This window comes from Mus musculus, chromosome 6 (assembly GCF_000001635.26).
Source record: "Mus musculus strain C57BL/6J chromosome 6, GRCm38.p6 C57BL/6J".
NCBI classification, from domain to species: domain Eukaryota; kingdom Metazoa; phylum Chordata; class Mammalia; order Rodentia; family Muridae; genus Mus; species Mus musculus.
In genome coordinates, this window is record NC_000072.6 from 142,985,412 (window position 1) to 143,009,839 (window position 24,428).

The window sequence follows — 24,428 nt, forward strand, 5'->3', positions numbered from 1 at the left end:
TATGTTTCTTTTAGGAAACGAAGAGAACAGAACTTAGTTAAGTTTATAGGACTGAGAATTCCTAGTCCACCCCCACCGTTGGGCATTTCATCTAAGATCCCTCCCTCTGGGGACCTCTGTGGTTAAATTAAGGAAAGGCTAGAAGCTGAGGAGGAGGGTGACCCCATAGGAAGACCAGCAGTCTCAATTAACCTGGACCCCTAAGATCTCTCAGACACTGAGCCACCAACCTGACAGCATACACCAGCTAATATGAGACCCCAACACATAAACAGCAGAGGACTGCTGGGTCTGGACTCAAGAAGATACACCTAACCCTGGAGCAGCTTGAAGCCCCAGGGAGTGAGGAAGTTTTCTGGGATGGGGGGTTGTGGGGACATCCTCTTGGAGAGGGGGAAGGAGGAATGGGATGAGAAATTGTCAGAGGTCAAACCCGGAGGGGGATAACTACTAGACTGTATTTTTAAAAAGGAGCAAAGAATGATGATAATAATAAAAAATACAGAAAACAATCTGTAACCTGAATCATTTTTATGTATTGTTATAACTCCTGATGTTAGATTGAAAACAATATTTTTGTACATATGCCCGAAGCTTTATTAAGTGCTGATTAAACACCTATTAACAGGTGTCCATTGCCGCAGACCCTCTGGGCCTCTTTGTCTGTGTGGAACCGGTCTCTAGTCACGGGTGGGCAAAGCGTCGGATGAATTGACAGATGCACACAGGAGAGGTTGTGTAGAATCTGAATGTAATTTGTCAAATCGAGCATCAAACTTTTTATACAGAAGACAATAAGGAAGTTGGGTGACATACTCGCAAGGTACAAAGAGGTTACTGGATTCTTACATAAAACAGAGGAATGCAAACACAGAAGGTCTAACAGGAACCACCTGGGATAGAATTCATTGTTAACAACTGGGATCAACAAGGGCTCCACCTAAGATTCACTTAATCTTAGAAGCCAGGGTCAAGGGCTTCGTGCCCTTGCCATAGTTCCTATTTTAGTCTATTGTATAGTCCACCTTCCCCTTAGGCCATTGTAAATACCTGTGTATGGGTGTAACTCAGCTATAGTTCTAAGTATCTATTCTGGTTTCTCCTTAGGTCTGAAACTTCCTTCTTCCTAGGTGATGGTAAATTCCTGTGTAGGGCAGTGACCTAGCTTTTATTCAAAGTGATAGTGTAGTACCAGAGGCAATTCTGAATGTCACTGAATAGCAACATTCTTACTGAGTTCCAAGCCCATGGTCTTGCTCAAGGACTTTCTAGGACTGTTGGAACACTGGCAAAGGCTTTAGCTATGTCAGAATTCAATCTTAAAAGGCACTTATAATAGGATAATACTAAAAGAGAGCACGTGGATCCATACACTAGACTAACGCGGGAATGGAAAATTGATGTATGGGTTAGAGAGAACGCCAGACTCTAGGAGTGAGTCTCTGTGAAACTCTTCTGCCTCGTGGGTAGCTTCCAAGCCTCTCGGCCTGTCAAGCTGACTCGACCAGAGTGCGTGGCAGTCCATCTGAGCTGGCGAGATGGCTCAGCTGATAAGAGCACTGATTGCTCTTTCAAAGGTCCTGAGTTCAAATCCCAGCAACCACATGGTGGCTCACAACCACTTGTAATGAGATCTGACACACTCTTCTGGTGTGTCTGAAGACAGCAACAGTGTACTTATTAATAATAATAGTAAGTCTTTGGGTTGGAGCAAGCAGGACCTGAGCAAGCAGGGCTGACCAGAGCGAGCGGAGTTGACCAGAACGAGCAGAGGTCCTAAAATTCAATTCCCAACAACCACATGAAGGCTCACAACCATCTGTACAGCCACAGTGCACTCATATACATAAAATAAATAAATCCTTTTAAAAAAAAAGAACCCCATAAGTTTAGAAAAATGTTTTTAAAACAAAACAAAGCAGGTGTGCATTTAAGCACACTACATAAAGCAGGTTCTTCCCAGCTTTTGACACTACTTTTCCACGCCTAAGCCAATTTATGTCGGGCTGCAAGGACAGACAAAGCAAGCTATCTTTTGGCTACAGCCACATAGGTTGCTTCTGAGCACAATAATGATGTCAGAAGCAAAATGGGTTCAAAAGGGGACAAATCAGCTGATTTACTCTAAAGCAAAGTAAGTAAGACAAATGGAAATGTGAGATGCTCCTGCCTGCCTGCCTGCCTGTCTCTGTTACTTTACCTGTGTTTAGACTGGGTCTTGCTGCATAGTCTGACCTGGAGCTCATATTCTTCTTGCTTCGACTTCCTGAAAGCTAGGACCACACAAACACGCCTATGCAACCACACTCATTTTCTCCCACCTTTTAAGTATGCAAATGTGCACCTGTACCTGGGTATTTCTGAGCTGGGTCACTTGCCCTGCTAAGTAGAGGGCTGCTAAGGCTGAGCTACGGTGGCTCCCGGAGAGCCCTGTGCAGAGAGATGTAACAAAAGCAAAGAGAACCTCCTGCCAGGCACAGAGGTGAACTCGACCCTAACAGTGAATTGGGTTTTCAGTTCTGCGTTTGCCTGCTGCACTATTTTGGCAAAGTCAGAGGCTCAGTGGGGTATATGTGCTACACCCAGAACTGGATCAAACAGCTTGATTTTTCCATACCTACAAGATATGAAACAATAAGTTGGTGGAAGAGGAAGGTGTGGCCTGGAGTCACAGAATCCTGCTACCCTTGAGACAGGACTGGTGGTTCAGTCTAGCTGCTAGTTGACAGAGTTATTGGGTCTTCCATAGATATACCTGAGCATCCAAGGCCCTGCTGTACATCGCTCTAAGTCAGAATCAGCACCATAATGTGGCTTCATTAATGAGTTTCTGTGGATCAAAACTCTCAAGCGGCTCAATTTTAGCTTTGCAGTTTTTAACTTGACTGCTGTCCCAACGTACAGCTACACTAATGTAATAGTTTCAAGTTTCATAGGAAGTTCACAGCTCCCGAGTCCCCGGTCTTGGGTCCTAGGTCCTGGTTCCTGACTCCTGGCTCTGCCCTTCTCCTCGGGACTAACAGCAGCACTGCTCTTGATGACCCAGTCAGTGAAATGTTTTCATCAAGTGTGAGCTTCTCTGGTGAATGACCAGCAAACACAAATAGCACTGACTTGGGGCCATCCTCAGCCATCATCCCATGTGGACCTTCCCACTTAAGATAAGAGACATGCGACCTGCAGGAGCTGCCTACCCAAAGGTGGCATCACTCATCTGATTTAATAAAGAAACTCAAGATGCATTCTGTTTAAAACCAGGATTCAGTCACTATCTGATATCCTGTGTGTTGTCTGTTACTTTAGCAGGAGTCCTAGACAACAAAATAAGGCAAAGAAAATAATAGCCAGCAAAATATCCTGAGAGAGCAAGACAATCAGCATCGATACCACAAAACCTTTTTTGTAAGACTTATTTTTAAATCATGTAGACCTGCGAGTGTCTGAACGTTTGTGCATGTGCATGCAGTGTCCACGACGGCCACAAGAGGGCGATGCACTGCCCGGAGTTGCTCAGTGCTGGAAATTGAACTCAGACAGGCTCCCTAAAGAGCAAGCACTCGACCTCTCTGTCCAGCCCCAGGGACTCTTAGCAGAGTGGGCGCCAAGGCTACTCAGTGCAAGGGCACCATATAAACAGAGCAGCAGTCTCCTAAGGCAGCAAGAACCTACAGAAGATAACTATAAGTATGATACCCTTATCAACAGTAATAAGGTTAGAATGTAGAGGAACTAAGGTAGACGTTTATGAAGGACTCTTGAACTCCATCAAGGACTCAAGGAAGGATGAGAGAAGCACACTCATGGGCGGACAACACAACAGCATGATGTGACTTCTCCCTTGACATAGACACCCAACGGTTATAGGAAATATCTGTAATTTCTCTATGATACCAATGGATCATGAGAGATGCTCAAATCTAGATGAAGGAGAAAACACCTTGGAATAACTAGCAGCATTTTGGTAATGGATAAGAAAGATCTATCGCCAAGTGTCTCCTCCACAGCAGTCCTCGTGTGCAGAGCTCCAGTTCTGTCCACACTCAGCCCTGTGACCTACTTACCATATCCAGCTCGTTCCGAGGGTACGTCCTAATGGAGCGTAGGCGAGTCATGGCCTGGTGCTCTTTGTCAGTCTGAGGTTAGATGTGACACGCGACTTTCGACTGTGACGTAGATAACACAGGAGGGGAAGCTTGCCACAGGCTTCCTGGAAAGGTCCCTTCACTCCTGAAAAGTCAACCCTTCTCCTGAGCAGGTGATCTGATTCATCCCAATATGTGTTCTGCGATGACTTAGAATCATTGCGCAACCAGGAGGAGAAGCCAACGTACCGATCTCAGCCGAACAGGAAGTTGGGTGTGGACTAGATTACTGCACTCCTGAATGAGCCTGCTCTCCAGAGACTCCCCATTCACAGCGCAAGTGTTGTTCCTACAGTGCTGCAGTTGTGTTTAAAGAGAGAGAGAGAATGAGATTTAAAATACCATGATGCGGGAACTGGTGAGATGCATTTTAAGTAGAAAAATCTGAAATAGTGTAATTTTTGGAAAACAAAAATATACATCTATTGTTTACACTGACAAAACACATATGCATTATTCAAGGGGACAGAAGAATGTGTGTGTGTGTGAGTGTGTGTGTGTATGTGTGTGAGTGTGTGTGTATGTGTGTGTGTGAGTATGTGTGTGTATGTGTGTGTGAGTGTGTGTATGTGTGTGAGTGTGTGTGTATGTGTGTGTGAGTGAGAGTGTGTGTATGTGTGTGTATGTGTGTGTATGTGTGTGTGTGTGTATGTGTGTGAGTGTGTGAGTGTGTGTGTATGTGTGTGTGTGAGTGAGAGTGTGTGTGTATAGATCAGAGGACAACTTGCAGAAGTCAGTTCTCTCCTTCCACCATGTGGGTCCTGGGGAGTCAACCCAGGTTGTCAAATTTCGTAGCAAGTCCCTTTACCAGCTGAGCTGCCTCACTGTCCCAACTGTGTAGTGGATGGGGTTTTTGTTTGTTTGTTTTTATTTTTTGTCATGAACATATATTACTTCTTTAAAATGAAGCAAAAAGGGAGGAAATGGTGTTGTGTTTTTTTTTCCTTCAGGCCAGAGAGTGGTAACTGAAGGGAAAAGCTAACTGAGCACAGTTGTGAATGAAGGCACAGACACAGCAAGCAGCAGTGATGCCAGCAGCATCCTGGGGAGCAAGGCTCCTTCCTGCTCACCCACGACTTAGGTTCAGGAACCGTGGAAGTCTTGCCACTGACGGCTGCTCTACAACAAAGTGTGGGTGAGGACACTGGAGTCTGGATGGGAGGGTTGTGGAATACCTGTTCCCAGCTGGCTAAGAGTCGCGGCTGTCAGGAAGTGCCCGCCTGCATCGTTTGCAGACATGGATGGGGTGCTACCCGCTCACTAAGTGTCCCAGATGATGTTGGAAGAAGTCACAGACAGGTTGCTAAGAAAATATACATAACAGAGCAGCTCAGGAGAACAGCACCTATCCGTGTGGCACTGGGAGAGTCGTCTTGCCACGGCAGGCACCTGTTGGCAATTGGTTGGATGGTCAAGAGTTAAACCATCCAGAAATGCAAGTAAGAAAGCCCTGTCGTAGGGGCCAGATGGATGGTTCTGCTTCAAAGGTGACCTTCCAGCTTTGGCGGAACCAGGTTCCATTTCCAGCACCACAGGGCAGCTCACAGCTACCTAGAACTCCAGCTCCAGGGGGTCCCTACCCTCCTCTGGCCTCTATAATATACTCCTGCATGCGTATGGTACACAGATGCTCACACAGGTAAATATATGTGCACATAAGATTAGTAAATCTTCTTAGAAAAACATCCCATTATTATAAATGTAACACCCCATTATGACAGTCTCCAGGAGGTAAAAGACAAATTGGGGAACGCCAGGACCAAGAAGTGGGAGTGGGTGGGTATGGGAACAGGGCTCTTAATTAACTTTCAAAGTTACATTTATTTATTGCATTGCTGACGGCAAAGCCCATGCCATGGCATGCATTGTGGAAGTCAGAGATAAGCATGGGGGAATCAATTCTCTCCTTCCACTATGTGGGGTCAGGGGATCAAGCTCAGGATGTCAGGCTTAGCAGGAGTGAATTTACCCCCTGAGCCATCTCAGCGGCAGAAGCCTTAATTTGAGCCGGAACTCACCTAACTGTGTGTGGTTGCTATGCTCTGTTCACAGAACCCCCACCAAAGCAGAAAGCCCACTAAGAACACACCCATTATAGTACCAGGGCCCTGACAGAAGAGGCACAGTTGGTCTCCTCTATGTAGAAAATGGCACTCATGTGACAGTAACTGGTGGAAGTTATGTGTTTCGGTTCCCTCCTGAGCTAATTGCTTTTGTTTTCAAGGTTATATTATACACTTTTCCCCTTTAAACAACCCCCAAAGGGCCAATGGGTACTGTGATCTCTCTCTCTCTCTCTCTCTCTCTCTCTCTCTCACACACACACACACACACACACATACTAGGAAGCAAGCAAACGGGGCTGTCCCTATAGCTGTGGCTGGTAACAGCATTGTTAAAAGAGCCACAGCCTCAGAGCTCAAGAGCCCAGAGGACACTGCCGGTTACTAGCAGCAAGAAACATCAAGTGTCCAGTCTGTCAAGGAGACCGACTGTTATACTTTTGATAGGAGATAACGCTTTTAAACATGTGGGCCTATTAGCTTAACTTGAGATGGTTTACAGAAAGCCACGTCTGACGGTGAATCTAGATTGTCAATTTGATGGGATTTAGAACCGCTGTGGAAAGAAATCCCTGGGCACATCTGTAAGGGATTGTCTAGATTAAGCTAACTGAAATGGGAAGTCTCATTAGCAAACTAAATGTGGACAGAGCCCTACACAGACGAGAGGGCAAGCTGAGCACAGGCACCCACAGCTTTCTGCCTCCTGACTGTGGGTGCCACGCAGCCAGCAGCCCCTCCCCCCGCTCCTGTTCACATGCCTCCCCTCCATAAATAAACGCTTTCTCTCTTAAATGGCTTTTGTCTGATATTTTGCTACAGGAACCAGACAAGCATCTAATATGCTGTGTCTTTTAATTTTTTCTGGGTCATCATTAAGCATTAAAATACTTCGCCACAGTAGCTCACAGAAGAGAGACACACGCTAAAGATCTTGTTGGCTTGACCCTGATAATCAAACCGTTCTACAGTTAGTTCTTTTCTGAAACACTTGTTATAATATTCGCAGAGCTTGACAGTTTCCTTTTGAGTAAAAAGGAAAAACTACTGTATGAGTGTTTGTATTTCCACCAATGGCTTGTTACGTGGGATACCTTGGAAATCTCTGCCACTTTATGAGATTGCCAACTGATCAAGTTCTCTTGGTACGGCTCTTTAAGCATTAAAGTCAAATGACAAGATAGCTGAATTCTGGCCAGATTTTAAAAGGAAAATTACTTGGTAGCTCTCTGAATGTAGCATGCATCAGCTCTAGAGACAAAACAAAACCTAATGGTGCATTCGGAGGAGGAAGGTCCCCACTCAGTTCTTGGATAAGCAGAGCCCTTTTTCTATCAACAAACCTTACTGATCAAAAGCCCATCTGGAAAGAGCATTAAGTCTATCCACCTGGGGCAGGTCAGCAAGATGGCCAGTGGTAAAGGGACTGGCTGCCAAGCCCGATGGCCAGAGTTTAGCCCCCCAGCACCGGTGGAGGGAGAGAATGGTCTCCTGCAGGATATCCTCTTACTTCTGCTTGTGTGCCAACTTCACTGTCAACTTGACTAGATTTAGAATCACCCAGGAGAGCTACCTCTCTAAGAACAATTCCAGAGACCTTTACACACAGTGGGGAAGACCCATCTTGAACTAGGTGGCACCACCCTATGGATCATGGATGGAAAAAAAGGGAGAAAGAGAAGAGAGTACTCTAAGCATCCCTGTCCCCTCTCCCTCTCCCTGTCCTCTCTCTCCCTGTCCCCTCTCCCTCTCCCTTTCCCTCTCCCTTTCCCTGTCCCTGTCTCCTTTCCCTCTCCCTCTCCCTCTCCCTCTCCCTCTCCCATCTCCCCTCTCCCCCATCTTCTCCCTCTCCTTCTCCTCCTCTCCCCCCTCTCCCTGTCCCCTCTCCCTGTCCTCTCTCCCCTGTCTCCCTCTTCTCCCCTGTCCCCTCTCCTCTCCCCCCTCTCCCCCCTCTTCCCCCTCTCCCCCCTTTCCCCCTCTCCCCTCTCTTCCCCCTCTCGCTCTTCTCCTGGGTATAAATGAAAAGAGGCCAGACACTTCATGCTCTTGTGGCTATGAAGTCCACACCATGATGGATTGACTCCATCCTCAAAACTCAAGCCAAAATGAAGACCACTTCTTCAAGCCGCTATTGTAGGAAACTTTGTTACAACAAGGAGGAGTGTAACTAAAACGGTGGGGAGATAACAAGGACAGAGCTTTAAATGAATAAGGCTAACTGAGTATCAGCTTACAGATCTGCACCACCAGGGCTGGCAAGAGGCCTCAGCAGGTGGGGCTCTTGCTTCGAAAACCTGACTGTCTGAGCTCAGCCCCAGAACCCTGGCACACCACACAAACAAGTGTTTGGGGCTGTGGTGCACACAGCAGACTGACCACACCTCCTCAGTCAGACAGCAGGAAAGCAAGGAGAGGGCTTACTCGGGTAGTATGAATGTTCTTATGGAAAAGTATTTTATGTTCATGTTCATGTACTTGAATTTCTGAAGGAGTAATACACTGCTTTGTGACATGTAGGGAGCCTGACACAGGAAGCTGCCACACTGAGCTGAGGAGGGCTATTGAGACACACACCATTTCTAGATAACGCACACTACAGGGTCTTCAGTTCCACGCAATCTCAGTCCGCAGAAGCAAAACAACAAAAGAAACCCTTGGGAATCTGGGAAGAAAAACAACGTCGTTCAAAAGAAAAGGTTAACCCCTAAGACTGGAAAATGTACGCAGTAATCAGAAAGTTCTCTTCCTGATTTTCCATTTCCCGGTTCTTGCAACCACAACACCGCACACATCAAGGCTCTGAGCTTTAGGTCAGTGTGCATATTTCCTTTGGAAGAATTACAAATGCCACAGACTCCCTCGTTTCAGGGTCTCTCAGCCCTCCTGTTTCCCTTCTACCAGACACTAGGCAGACACATCCCTGCAGGCCCCTAGAGCAGAATAATTAATCACCTTACTGTCTTTGGGTATACAGTCATGTCTGGAATAAATCGGACTAGTCTGAAAGGAGAATTTAAAGGAGTATTGCCATACAATAAAATAAGAAAATATATTAAATTTAAATTATGCATTATATAGATAAATATGTATTTATATATTATTTATATTATTATATAAGTATAACATATTATTTATAAATGTTATATACAATACTAACAAATTATATTGTATAAATAAATAAAACATATAAAAATAAAACATTAAGTGGAAGGTGGTGAGGACCCTGCAGGTTCTACACCAGAAACGAGGAAGAACTTTGACCCTTTCATGATTCGCTGTCTGTCACTTATGTTCTTTTTAGGCAGGCAGATTACAGGAACTTGGCATGCTTATGACCAATTAGTTTAATTTAATTGCACCACACTGACAGGAACAAAAGCTTAAGGAGTTGTTTGTTTACGATTACAATCAGCACTTCAGGGAAACTGGGGTGACAGCATGCTTATGTGTGGGTAAGCCTGAAGTTTATTGGTATCCCTAAGGGGTTGATTCCAGGTTCTTCTAAAGTGACGAAAATGTGTGGGTGCTCAGCCCTTTCTGTGCAACGTCACACTGTTGGCGACTAATCCTCCCTTCGTCCTTATATTCTTAATCTCTGGATCATTTACAAGACCTACTATACTGCAAATACTTGTCACCGCAGGAACGTCTTACTCTGTTTCTTCTGTAGGATTTCATTTTTACTTGATGTGTGTGCGTCTGCATTTTGTTGAATCAACAGAGGGGAGTCTGATATGGTTGTGGTTCTCTATGTGAGCTATGATCTACTTTTATTTCTCTTTAATAATACACGCCTTCCGGTCACTTTCCCCCCCTCCTCCCTCCCCCTCCCCCTCTCCCCAACCAAGCAGGGCCAATTTGTTAGCCTGGTTCTACCTCTCTGGGTATTTTCTTTCCATAGACTTCTGTAGGTTACAGACTAGCATCTCAATAGTTTCTTTACCCCATTCTTATATTCAAGCACGTGTTTTCACTACATGTTCATAAAACTTTGTCTTCTGTGCTTTTGTAAAGCTCTTTCTCAAGCTTTTGTAAAGCTCTTTCTCAAGAACCATGTGAGTGACGTCACGAGTTACCTCATACCATGGAGACCTTCCAGTACTGAAAAGGAGGCCAGAGGCAGAAAGGGTGGGAACTGATGTCAGAGAGGGAGGTGGGGCAAGGAGGCTGGGAAGATAGGAACTGGTGTCAGAGAGGGAGGCGGGACTCTCCAAGGATTTTACTCCATTCTATGTGCTGTGGTAAGAGCCCATGGCAGGCAGGTTTAGTCACAGGGTATACGCTGCAGTCTGTGGAGCAGATCTCTATCTCCTTGTGGCTGCTTTTAAGTTTTTTGTTCCAAATTTGATATTTTAAGACTTTCTCAGTGTCTTTGATGTTTAACCTGCAGGCTAATTTTGGAAAAGCCTTTCCTAAAAATTATAATCAAAGGAATTTTTGTTTGTTAATGAAACAGTCTATGTAGTCCAGTCTCCCTCAAACTCAAGATGCTTCTGCTTCCACCTTCCACGTGTTGATACCACCACAGACTTGAGGACCTTCGGCTGCTCTGGGTGACCCTCCGCACAGAGAATTTCACACATTATTCCTTGGGCAGCTTCCACGTGTCAGCCTAGACAGCCACTAGGCAAGAATTGCCTCATTTCATCTACAGACAAAATACTGTCCAGAAAAAGGACACCCTATGTGGAATAGTTGACTGATAATCTCTGCCAAGACAGGGTAGTCAGTCCTTCAAAATTCTGCGTTACATGGTGGTGCACGCCTCTAATCACAGCAGTCTGGAGGCAGAAGCAGGCAGATTTCTGAGTTCAAGGCCAGCCTGGTCTACAAAGTGAGTTCCAGGACAGCCAGGGCTACTCAGAGAAACCCTGTCTCGAAACAACAACAACAACAACAACAACAACAAATCTGCATTACAAATGTCTGTCAGATGATCCTGGGCAGAAGGCTGAAGACTGATGTTCCAATGTTTTGAAGTTTAAGGGACAAATTGACTAAGTTTTGGAAGCTATATTTTGTGCTTCTCATATTTTCAGGTAATATTAGTCATTCTTGGATTTCTGATGGGGTTGAAGACTGGTTAGTCTCATAGCTAGCCCAAGCTGTTTAGCATTGAGAAATATGATATAGATTTGAGAGGATGGCATACAATCTAAAGCCAGGACACGAGTCAGGTGAAGAATTAGAAGTCTTTTAAATTAGGATAGATAACAGAGTGTTCTATTTAATTGACAAAAATGATGGACTGGGTGCTAGGTCTTGTTCTTTATAAATTACAAAATGGTAATAGTTGTGCTCAATTTATATCTGAGATAAAAGAGTCTTTTAATTGCACAGAAAGGAGGAAGTGCTGTGGATAGCCCTGGTGGTGTTTGTATTTTAATGCTAATTCTGCTTTCTTAGGAGGGGCTGTGGAGAGGGGTGAATCCCATACACAGGCGACTGCTTGTGAACCTGCTCCCCACCTTAACTTGTGAAATAAAGGCTGGGGCCAGTGATTGGGCAGTGGACAGGAAGGTGGAGCTGAAAAGTTTGGGGGAGAAGGAGGAGAGGGAGAAGGTGGAAAGAAAATGGAGCAGAAGCACGTGGCCTGGAGACACCGCAAGTTATAAGGGGTCTCACAGATAGGGAATATAGTAGTATAGTGGTAGATCTGCCCAATCTAGGCGTGCAGCTTGTATTCATATTAATTGAGTTGTGTTTTCTTTGCCTGGGCTTATTTGAGTTGGAGATTTACCACAACAAATTGGCACCCCATTGAAGTGATGGCAGCATTTATCAGGGTCTTAACCGAGGACACACAGCTCCAAGTATCTATTTCAAGCCTGGCATCTCTTCTAATCACAGTTAAGTACTTTCATTGTAATAGTTTATGCCATCAATCCATCCCTCACCCATTTCCCATTTTACTTGCCAATCACCTAGTAAGGAGTTAGGTCAAAAATCTTTATTCCATCATTTTTTTTAAAACTGATTACCAAAATGTTCAGTGCTGCTGGAGACATAGCCCAGTGCCAGGATGCTTACTTATGTGGGAGGGAAGGAGGGAGGGAGGGAGGGAGGGAGGGAGGGGGAGGGAGGGAGGGAGAGGGAGGGAGGGAGGGAGGGAGGGAGGGAGGGGGAGGGAGGAAGGGGGAGGGAGGGAGGGAGGGAAGGAGGGAGAGAGAGAGGGAGGGGGAGGGAGGGAGGGAGGGAGAGAGAGAGGGAGGGAGGGAGGGAGAGAGAGAGGGAGGGGGAGGGAGGGAGGGGGGAGAGAGAGAGGGAGGGGGAGGGAGGGAGGGAGGGAGGGAGGGAGGGAGGGAGGGAGGGAGGGAGGGAGGGAGGGAGTCCCCAGTGCTGCAAACACAATGGTGCTGTTCAGTGGCTTTCTATTTTAAACCGATGATCATCACAAACCTGCGGGATGTGACTCAATGGAAACTACTTGCCAGCATGGGCAAGGCCCTGGACTTAATCCCCAGATGTGGGGAAAAAATTAATTTCCAACACTTAGGAAACAGAGGTAGATAGGATCACGAGGTCCAGCCTGAACTTCACAAGATTCCGTCTCAAAAAAAACAAAAAAACAAAAAAACAAAAACACAAATAAATAAAATAACCCAGACGGGAGCTGTAGCTCTGAGCACCCGATCAGCAGGCACCAGGGTCTGCATTCCTTCCCTAGCACTCCGTGAATAAATAAATAAATAAGGCAAAACTGCTGATCAGGAGCAAAAGATGGCTTGTAATGCCCGTTATAAGTTATGATACTCATGGCTCAGAATATGACAGGTCATTAGTCTCCCGTGATCTAGGCTTATGGAAGGGTAATTCGTTGTGAGTAATATCTCTAGAAGAGGTTGGCTATTAGTGAGAACCTCTGGGGCTTTGCAGTTTGAAAGGAGAAAATACATTCTGTGAGTAATTGCATGCCATTTTCAGTGGCTGCAGAAATACTAGTAACTAAATATCTTTAATGGTAATATTAGCAAAAAATTGGCAGGGCACTTAGCCCTCTTTAGTACATGTAATAAACTCCAAACTGCGAGGCTAGGACGAGACTCAGTCTTTAACTATCAAGATCAACTTCCTTCTCATGCATCTTGGTCTGACCTAGAAGTGTAAATTCAGAGTATGCCAGGAAGAGACGATTCCCAGGCCAGTGTGATTTCTCAACACTGTGCCTGCTGGCAGACAGCTTCTGTCCCGTGTTGTGCAGCCAAAACAGAAGATGTCCTGAGGTGACAAAGTCCAACCAAGTTAACTCTCTTCGAAGTTAACTCCAAACCAAGCCAACCAAGCCAAGAAGCCTGCTGATGGAAGTGAATGTCTACACTCAGTCTTCCACGGAGGCTCTGGTACATAAACCAAGGAAAGAAACAGACAGGAAGGAATTAATTACAATAAATCAAATACTAGAGCTCACCAGAAAACATGGAAACAAAGTAGAAACACAGTAACTGTCTTTTTTTTCCTTCTCAGTCCTTTCATTCAGATACAAGAAATCTCTGTCTTCTGGGACCTTCTGCCTCAGCTCTGCTCCAACTCCAAGTCTTTCCATATCTTGGTAGAGTTCAGAGGTCACTCTGCTCCACTTCCTGGATTGAGACCTGTGAATATGTATTTTATTCCCGTCTGTAAACCTCCGATTATTCGCTTGGCAAAGCTCTGTACAGTGTGCCCTCAACAACTACAGTCAAGGACAGAGAAAGCAGTCATCGAAGGATGCGGAACCTTGGCGTGCTGTCTTCTCAGATGGGTTACTGTACCACTCCTCAAGGAAGGGAGGGGAAGGGAGGCCACCCAATATGCAACAACAAAGCAGGATTCTGGTGTGACCTGGGGGACTGAACCCTAAAAGACCAGATTGCCCAGAGTATTTTTTTAATAGTTCATTAAAAATTCTGTTACTGTACATTTTACAGCTTTAGCCACTGGCAAAGCATATTTTTTCCCTATGCAGAGGTAGGTAAGTTTAGCAAGTTTCTAAGCCAACTTCACTTTTGTCCTTGTTGGGGCTTCATACTGAGGGCTTGCTTACAAGCCTCAGAGGGTGAGTCCATGACACCATGGTAGGAAACACGGCAGCAGGCAGGCATGGCAGTAGAGCAGTGCCTGATAGCTTATACGCTAAGGGAGCAATCACAGGGCAGAAAGAGACACCCTGGGAACAAAACCTCAAAGCCCACCCCTAGTGACACCTCGTCCAACAAGGCCATGCCTCCTAATCCTTCACAAACTGTTCCACCAACTGGGACCAAGAATTCAAACTTATGAGTGTATGGGGGCCATTCTCCTTCGAATACCACACATCTCAGAAAAACAAGATCAAGACCAGGACTGGCTGTTTTAAAGATGCAAAAGACTTGACAACCTTCAGTTAAGTTTTCAATGTTTATTTATTTATTTGGTGCCAAGCCATCACCCTATTCTTGCAATTTCAAGATGTATAATTTTCTTACTTTGGCATATCTGAAATCAGTGAGTCTCTCTGGCTGCCATCTACCAGGCCGCCAGCCTACATTCTGGAGGGATAGAGATCTCCATCGAGGGGAGAGTCTCATGGAAAGGAGTGAGACTTTACCAACAGCTTTGTTTTGTTTCTGAGACAAGGCCTCACTATGTATCTCTGATCCTGGGATCCACTGTATGATCGATCTTGTCTAGAACTTAAGGCAACCCTCCAGACTCTGCCTCCAGAGTTTCTGGGGTCCCAGGTGTGTGTTATGAACACTCTGTTGCACAGTCAGCAGCAGTGCATAGAACAGGATGTATAATGTCAGGTATTTGGTCATGTACTGAGAAAAGTCGCCAATGTGTTGTCATAGATGAGCAGAGTTTTAGACACACCCGATTTGTGTTGCAATAAAACACACACTGAGAGTCAACCATAAGCATCCATGCAGAAATGAAAATACACGCACACCAATAAACAGAAACCTGTGACACTTGATATCAACCTTTCTACTCTTCAAAAAGTTTGCCAGTGCTCTAAATAGATAAAAACCGATGCTAACATCAAAGGTTATATCAATTTAGGATTCAGGTTTGGTGCTTAGCACTGCAGACTCAGGTCCTCTGCAAGAGCAGTAGTCATGCTTAACCACCGAGCCATTTCTCCAACTAGCATCATAGCTGTAAACAGCAACAAACTATTAATGATACATAAACATTAGGAGAAATAGCTCTTTACAAAACTGAGAAAACAGCTTTATGCTTAAAGGTATTTCTATATTATAAGTAACACCATAATATTTTAGATTTATTTGTTTAGAATTGTTATATATATGTGTGTGTATTTTGCCTGTGTGTATGTATGTACAACACATCCCTAGTATCCAGAGATCAGAAGGGGCATTGGATCATGTTGCAGGATATTTGATCACTCTATGAGCCCAGAGAATGTGTAATTTGCTGAGAAAACCTGTTTCTAGTTGTAGTGTGGCTCAGCCTTACCACGCACCTTGAATCCCTCTGGCTGGGACACAGACACGCCCTTAGTGCACACCTTTAATCCCGGACTATAAAGGTAAAGTTAGTTTGTAGAAGGAAGCACGCATGATTGAAAGTGACATCTAATGGAGTGAGTGGTCGACAAAGGGATGGATCAGAGAAAGATTTAACAGAAAAGGATCTCCCCAACTCTCACAAAGAGAGAGGAAAGGGAAGCTACTTTAAGGGCCCAGCACAGAGAGGCAGGAGGTAGTTTTACTGGGAGAGTCACACAGACAGGTTGAAGAAAGAACAAGCTAGACACAGATGAAGACAGAGTGAGCCAGGAATGAGAAGGAACCCAGAAGATCAGAACAGACCGCCAAAGTTAGTAGGAGACCAAGCAGAGCAATTCAGTAAGAAACTAAGAGAAGCCAGATTGGTTCAGTGAGCTTGGAGAGGAGTTTGGGCCAGAACAGCTGAGTTGAACCAGGCGGTCAGAGCTCAGAACTAGGAAAGGAGTGAGCTGACTCAGCAGCAAGTGTGAGGCTGAAAACATTCTAGGCCTGGATTAGATTATGCGGAGGCCGGAAGCTTCCAGGTCTAGGCCTAGGTTAACAAGCAGAGGCAGTAAGGCTTCAGAGAGGACAATTATCACGTGAATAAAAGTCACTTTTACAGGATCCCCTGCACTGGGTTGTGAACCACCATGTGGGGCTTAGGAACTGAACCTATCTTCTGCAGGAGCAACAAGTATGCTTAATCACTGAGCCACCTCTCCAGCTCCTTACTTTTACTGTGTGTGTGTGTGTGTGTGTGCGTGCGTGCGTGCGTGCGTGCGTGCGTGCGTGCGTGCGTGTGTGTGTGTGGATAAAAGAACATGAATTCAGGAGTCCTCAGAGGCCAGAGTTGTTAGATTCCCCTGAAGTCGGAGTAGCAGATGGTTGTGAGCCACCCAAAGTGGGTATTGGCAACTAAACGAAGGTGCTTTTGAAAAGAAGCAAGCACACTTAACCACTGAGCCATCTCCCCAGCCCCAATAATATCATTTTAATTTCAAACACTAGGTTTTCTTCCATTTTGTACGCAATAAAGATCAGCCACACCCATACTGTGCACCGGGGCCTGTGCTGTTCCAGGCAGAACTTTGGTCAATGCCCCAAGACTAGCCGAAAAAATGCAGGAAACAGTTTACAAACAGATGATTCTTAGACTAATCCAAAAATCTGAGCAATAAAGGGGGTGGGGCTTCATCTATCCCATTGTCCAAGAGCACTGGGCTCTGGGGCAGCACTTGGAGATGTCTTCAGTGCATGCCTCTGGAATGAGATAGCAATAAATATAAGGGGCTTTCTGGAAAATGCCCTGAGGGAGCCAATGGCAATCGATATATGGGGCCCACTCGCTCTCACCTCCTTCCACCCATTATAATTGATGCTTCAGCTCCTGTTTCCATCAGCGGAGCCACTCCAGTAACCGAGGTGTTTGTGCCAGCACGGAGCCTTCCTGAGCTGATAAGCATTGCCAGAGTCCGCACTGGGAGTCCATCCTGCCTGAGTGCTTCACTTCAAAGACAAGAATGAGAGTGCTGATAATTTACATTTTGAGGCGGCCCATCAGACGTAAGTGCAACAAGAGACGTATATCTTTCTCAATTTTTACATGTAAGGAATCTTTACATATAAAATACTATCTTTACAAAAACTGGTTTATCTATAAAAGCACAGAAAATACCACACAAGTCAGTGAGAATAATTGAGCCGGTTGTGTGTTACAGAAACATGCATGACTTCAGGTCCTGCAGGTAGCGTGCGGCCATCTTCTGCCCTGTGATTAGAGTCCATCCTGTTTTCTTGACCTGCCTTCTTGTCTTGCAGATTCTCTGAAAGTTTCTCAGAGCGAAGAACATCCTCTGGTGGCTGACGGTAGTACAACCAGAGAAAGGTCTCTCACACACTTACACATACACATACTAACTCACACATACTTGCACACTCACACTCTCACACTCACATACTCATTCACACAATCACATATATATTCACACTTACACACACTCACATACTCTTACACATATACACTCACATACTCACACTCACACATACACAATCACTCACACACTCACACATACATTTGCTCATTCACTTACCCACTTACTCAAAAACACACTCACCCACCTACCCACTCACTTACATACTTACACATTTACCCACCTACTCACACATTTACCTACCCACCCACTCACTCAGTCACTCAAGACGCACACACTCATTCCTGGGTGTCTCAAGTCACTTTGTGTTGCTGTAGGAACATACTCAACAAAAGCAACACGTAGGAGAAACTGTCATAGCTTGTAGCTCTAGAGGGTCAGGCTCCATCCTGGCCAGGCCTGACGCAGGAACGTGGGGTGGCCAGTCATATTTCACCTCAAACCACAACACTAAATGTCCGGTATTCTGTGAGGAACCATGACATAGTTTTCTAGAAAAAGTACTGTGAACCCAGACACGTATAATGAACTCAGCCACATCCAAGACGAAGGTGGAATAAAGACTTTCAACACAATCTTTAGGTGTACATAGTCCTATTTAGTTACAAACTTCTCATAAACGTACATGAGATACAAGATAAAAATGACACCAAGGGAACGGAATGGTAGCTTAAGAAGTAATACTAAGCAGGCATCAGAAGAGTGCATCAGAAAAGATAAGAGTGGTTATCAAGTATGTATTTATAAAGGAAAAGCAATCACAGCTTATATATGAATGTTAGAATCATGAGTCGCAGGTGATGACATTAAATCCTTGCTTACTGGGAGGTCAGAGAGATTCCGAGCTTAAGCACTTTGGGAAACTAAAACATCACAAGTAAATGGGGGGGGGGGGAGGGATGAAGCTTGCTTGGAATATATAGTGCTTGTCCAGGAGGCACAAAGCCCTGCTTCCATCCTCATCACCATAGAAAGCAGGTAGAACTAGCTTGTGATTGTGCATGCTTTAATCCCAGGACTCAGGAGGCAGAGGCAGGCAGAGCTCTGTGAGTTCAAAGCCAACCTGGACGATAAGGCAAGTTCCAGACCAACCAGAGCAGCCTGCTGAGACTGTCTCGCAGTGAAATAAAGGAAGCAGAGTTAGTGTCATCCACCTGTAAGCTTAGTGCTTAGAGGGGGAGGCAGGAAGCTAGGTAGTTCAAGGTCAGCCAGCCTAGGCTACGTGAGACCATCGAGAAAAACAAACTAACGGAAGGAAGGAAAGAAGGAGGGAAGGAAGGAGGGAAGGAGGAAGGGAGGGAGGGAGGGAGGCAGGGAGGGAGGCAGGGAGGGAAGGAGGGAGGGAGGGAGGGAGGCAGGGAGGGAGGCAGGGAGAGAGGGAGGGAGGGAGGCAGGGAGGGAGGCAGGGAGAGAGAGAGAGAGAGAGAGAGAGAGAGAGAGAGAGAGACTAACTAAAACTATGGAGTCAGTTTTGTGTTGCCAACGACCCTCGAGCCTGAGGTCTGCCCTGGAGTGTGACTGACAAACCCAGTGTCACACCATTGAAGTAAACTGATTCCCCCTTTCCCAGGAATTGCCAAGTGCAAATGGCTCCTTGGCGAGGGGTGCAAGCTGGCACTGCAGAGGTGGAGACAGGAGGATCCTTATGTTTATTGTCCAGCTAGTCTGGTCAAATCAGTGAGCTCCCAGGTTCAGTTAGAGAGCCTGTCTCAAACAGTAAGATGGAAAGAAATGGAGGAAGACAGTGGTCGTTGAGTGTTATGTAAAAGAAAAGGGTGTGGGGAGCCGGAGACGACTAGCTTCATGGAAGAAGGAACGTTAGCAATTGAGATGGGCTAAAAGCTAGCCTCATTCGCTCTGCAGTGAGCGGAGCTCTGAATGCCAAGAGATTCCTGGAAGAATTGAGAAGTGCTGCTCCAGGGAGCACACAGACAAACAGGCTCACGGCTGACACAGAGAACAGTGGTCCTTCCAGGTCAAGCCAGCCACCCCACTCCCTTCAAACAAAACCTAAGCAGGTCAGGGCCCTCGATCTTCAGTTCTTAGAAAAAATGAGAGGCAAGGAAAGGTATTGGAAGGTGGTTCTTAAACAGTGTCACACCATGGGCTGGAGGTGTGGCTAAACGTGGGCAGCTTCACACCATGGGCTGGGGGTGTGGCTAAACGTGGGCAGCTTTGCACCATGGGCTGGGGGTGTGGCTTAAAGGTGGGCAGCTTCACACCATGGGCTGGGGGTGTGGCTAAACGTGGGCAGCTTTGCACCATGGGCTGGGGGTGTGGCTTAAAGGTGGGCAGCTTCACACCATGGGCTGGGGGTGTGGCTAAACATGGGCAGCTTCACACCATGGGCTGGGGGTGTGGCTAAACGTGCACAGCTTTGCACCATGGGCTGGGGGTGTGGCTTAAAGGTGGGCCATGTCTACCTTCGGCCAGGATCTGGCCTGAACGAAGAAAAGAACCAAGTCAGCTGAGAGCATCGCATCCCTGACTGCAGATGTAACACGTCTTCCTCCCTCACACGTGTGACGCCAGGATTCCTCTGCCATTATTATATCCTCAGGCCATGAGCCAGAGTATAAACGCTCTCACCTTTGAGCTGGTGTTTTCTTACAGAACAGGGAAGGTAGCAAGGATAACCACTTCAATGAACTGAATCTGGAAATTCCTCACAGGCACGTGCAGAGATTGTCCCTTCAGTGACTCTAGATCCTGTCAAGTTGACTGTCAATACTAACCACATTCAATGATCTAACTAACAGTCTGGATTTTAAAGATATGTGGGAGGAGGGGGAGACAGAATGGTACATACAGCAAACAGACAATTCATTTTCTTCTCACGTATACCTGAGATAGTTATACAAACTGAACAAGCAACCAGGAAACTATCAACAATTTCCAAAAAATTTGCCATTTAGACCAAAATATTCTATTTTTAATGCAACTTAATTAGAAGAAGATAAAGTGTGTGAAGAAATGTCCCCTAGAAGACTAGAAACATATTTCTAAATAATTCACAAACACAGAAATTGAAAGGGTCATTATAAATATTCAGAATTAAAACAAATAAAAGCACTATGTAAAACTTGTGGGAATTTTAAAAAGGAACTTGCAGGGGAAGTTATAGCTCTATGAACTTGTTAAAAGCTAGAGAGAGTAGCAATAAGCATGCCGAGGACTGAATTCATGGAATTAGAATCAAGGGCAATGAGAACGGCCGGAGGAGGAACAAGGGGACAGCAAGGCTTACTGACATCACTACATTGTCACATCTGCTCTCGACCAGCAAGAACGACACGACCACCAGGTCTTCTAACAGCAGTTTATTCAGCAAGCTTCAATCGTTATCTCTCTCGCTTCATCTTTTTCTCTCTCGAACCCCGGGTCTCTCTCTCATATATACTCTCAGCCCCCAGCCACTCACAGCAGGCCACGTCACCTCACCAGGCATGCAGCTTCAGCCAATCAGGGCGGCAGGGGCACGTCTCCACCAAATATGGACTTGTTTATACCGCCAGCATCATGGTGCACCTGTGGCTTATTTTCAGGTGTATGAGGAAGTCAGGTGCAAGTCATGAGACTTGGCTGCAGTTCCGGGCGCCATCTTGGGGCTGCTGCCACACCCGCTCCTCACACTACATAACTACTCTCGTTCACCTGATGTATCTTGTAATCTATATGAAGGTGGATCACAATAAAAGTATATACTGAAAAGTCGAGAGCAACCATGAGCACTCTTTTAAGAGGAGTTATAACTTACTCTACATAGGGGAGATATAAATTCAGAAAAAAAAAACTGTCCTAAAGGAAGACAGAAAATACATGTATGTATATGTATATGCGTATGTGTATATGTATATATGTATGTGTGTATATGCACATGTGTATATGCATGCATTTAAAAACCAGGAAACATTCAGACCCCCTAGCACCAAGAATGTAGGTTAGCGGTTCAGTGACCCTGTTCCAGGACCTGGCCGACCACAAAAGTTAGATTAAAATCTTAAGAACAATCTTGAGAAGCAGGGAGTTTCCCCTTGTGACTTTTCACTGGTATTTTCAGCATTTTCCAATAACGCTCCCCCTACCACCTTGGGTTGTGGGTTTTTCCTTTAAATACCCCCTTTCTCAGCTACTTGGGGCCAAAGTCCTCTACCCTGTGTGGGATATGAGTCGACCCCAGCGTGCTGGTTCCTGTCAATAAATCTTGTGCAATTGCAGCAAGGACGGTCTCTCGTGAGTTCCTTGGACGCGGGGGGGGGGGGGGGTTACGTCATCCTGAGACTTGAGTGAGGGTCTCCCCTCTCCAGGGGTATTTCAGTATGAATGTGTGTATGTATGTGTAGATATGCATGTATGTATGTGTGTATATGCGTGTATATATATGTATACACATACACTAAGAACATATGGAACAAATAGGGGGAAAAGGCAAGATAAATTGTACTAGCACTATATTGATAATTACATTAAAATGGCCATAGTTCTTGCTTTAAAAGGCAAAGACTATCCAATTAGATGAACCGAACAGAACACATACGTGGGGGTTTCGCTAAACTCAAAGTGAAATCAAAAGAAGAAAGATGAAAATGTGTAAACCACCCAAAGCCAACTGAAGTAAGAAAACGGATGTTGGTGTGGGGTGCAAATCAGCAGAAGTGTGCTAAACAGATTAATCTCATACAGCTGAAATGGCTATGCAAATTCCAGACAAAGTGGACTTCATAGAGAGGGGCACTGCCAGACAGAAGCAGCACACTAAACCATAGTAAAAGATTTAGTAATGTAGGTGCTCAGAGCAACAGAACTGCAAAATAAATGAAGCAGAAAATAAAACAAGTCAAGCCGAAAGGTGACGACCACCGCCACTGAAAGGTGACGACCACCGCCACTGAAAGGTGACGACCACCACCACTGAAAGGTGACCACCACCACAACCCCCAGTATCATTGAGCTTTTGACTCCCCAGTCAATAACCAACAGAACAAGTAGAAGTCGAATTAGTGAGAATATAGAAGAGTTTAAAACAGATACCTATTACCTGGAGAGGTGGCTCAGAGGCTAAGAGCACTGCCTGTTCTTGCTGAGGACCCAGGTTCAATTCCCAGCACCTCCTTGGTGGCTCACAGCCCTCTGTAACTCCAGTCCTCCACAAGGGTTGCACACACATGGCCCTCAGAGTAGTCTGCTGAGTGACAAACTGTCTGTATAAAATGGAGCCATCGGGCTGGTGAGATGGCTCAGTAAGTAAGAGCACCCGACTGCTCTTCCGAAGGTCCGGAGTTCAAATCCCAGCAACCACATGGTGGCTCACAACCATCCTAACGAGATCTGACTCCCTCTTCTGGAGTGTCTGAAGACTGCTACAGTGTACTTACATATAAATAAATAAATCTTTAAAAAAATAAAATAAAAAAAAATAAAATGGAGCCATCAAGCTCATTCTGTGTGTGGTTTGTATGCATCAACAGACATGTATGTTCACAGATATGACATAAAAGAGGCACTCAGTGGTGATGCCCACATTGCTCCTTCTTCGCCTAGGAAGGGCTCCAGGATCCTAGGAAATCCCAAAGGGCTGCTGCTGGGTTCAAAAGCAGACGAATGGAGACAACCGTGAGCACAGAGTGGGCTTGAACTTGAACTATAGCGACCTTGTGTCAAAACATGGGAAGGCTTAGGTGACAGTCCTATAGGTAAAGCCTTCTGCAAGCATGAGGGCTGTAGTTGGGCTCTCCAGAACATGCACACATGTGAGTGGGTACAGCCAGACTGGGACAGGCAGTGGCTGGGGCTAGACTGGCCAGGCAGGCAGCTCTGGAGACAGTGGTGGGGAACAAGAGAGGTCACTAGCCATGGACCTCACACCTCCACACCCGTGCACGCACACATGAACCTGCACATGTGACCGTGATGACCATGCTCACAGAAAAGCAGATTCCTGTGAGGCGGGGCTCCTGGGGAACTGCTGAAGCTTGCTGGAAGCTGTGTTAACAGTTAGCAGTTTTCTTGGGCTTTCTTCTTGGGGAGGGGCTCTAGGAGGGTGGGGCACCTGTGAGCTGCAGACAACCCTACAGGGGGTCTAGGCCCGCTGTGCCTTGCCCCTGGAGCTACAGTGAAGGCAGCTAGATGCTAACTGGCTGGGCCATCCTGCTGGTGACTGTCAGGTGCTGTTTTGGCTACTGTGCACCAGGGTGTTTCTCTGGGTTGTGGCCACCCTGAGAGGAATAGAGGAGCAGGATTCCAGTGCTGGAGAACGCCAAGAGCTCAGTGCATAAAGAACAAAACAAAACAAGTGAATGACAGCAACAAATGTAAAAAACAAACCAACAAGAGCCAGCCCCTTTGCTATGTGAAGGACTGTTGGAAAAAGAGTGAAGACAGGCCCACTGTACTGGAATCCCAAAGAACTTTCCACACACCAAGAACATGTGGAAGCCAAAGAAGAGATGGAAGTCCAGGGTGGTGGACAGCACAAAAAGCCACAGTTGAAATCCTGAAGGTGATGAGGGAATGGGGAGTGGGCTGGCAAGGAAGTCTGGGCCTGAGACAGCTCAGGCAGGCAGGGGAAATCTTGGGGACATGAGAAGTTCTTGGCTCTGGAATCAGAGAAGGTTTTTGCAGAGAGAAGCTAGAATTTCAGCTTAATTAACAACTACTTGTTAATTCTCCCTTCCCAGACAGGAGCCTAGTCACCAGCAATTTCAGCAGAAATCCCATCTAGAGGAATTCTAACCCCCCACCACCCCACCCTGCCAACACACACACACACACACACACTCACCTAGTGGCTCCTGGTTTCAGCTTATCAGACTATGACTT

The 24,428-nt window shown here is 45.8% G+C and overlaps 1 protein-coding gene across 1 annotated transcript in view; it reads right to left on the bottom strand.

Annotated features, from left to right (window-relative positions):
* Positions 1 to 4,117, bottom strand: part of St8sia1 (ST8 alpha-N-acetyl-neuraminide alpha-2,8-sialyltransferase 1) — a 167,988-nt gene extending 163,871 nt beyond the window's left edge. Inside the window, exon 1 of the mRNA XM_011241575.2 lies at positions 4,062 to 4,117. The gene's annotated coding sequence lies outside the window, so the exon portion shown is untranslated. The remainder of the gene's footprint in view (positions 1 to 4,061) is intronic.
* Between the last annotated feature and the right edge of the window lie 20,311 nt (positions 4,118 to 24,428).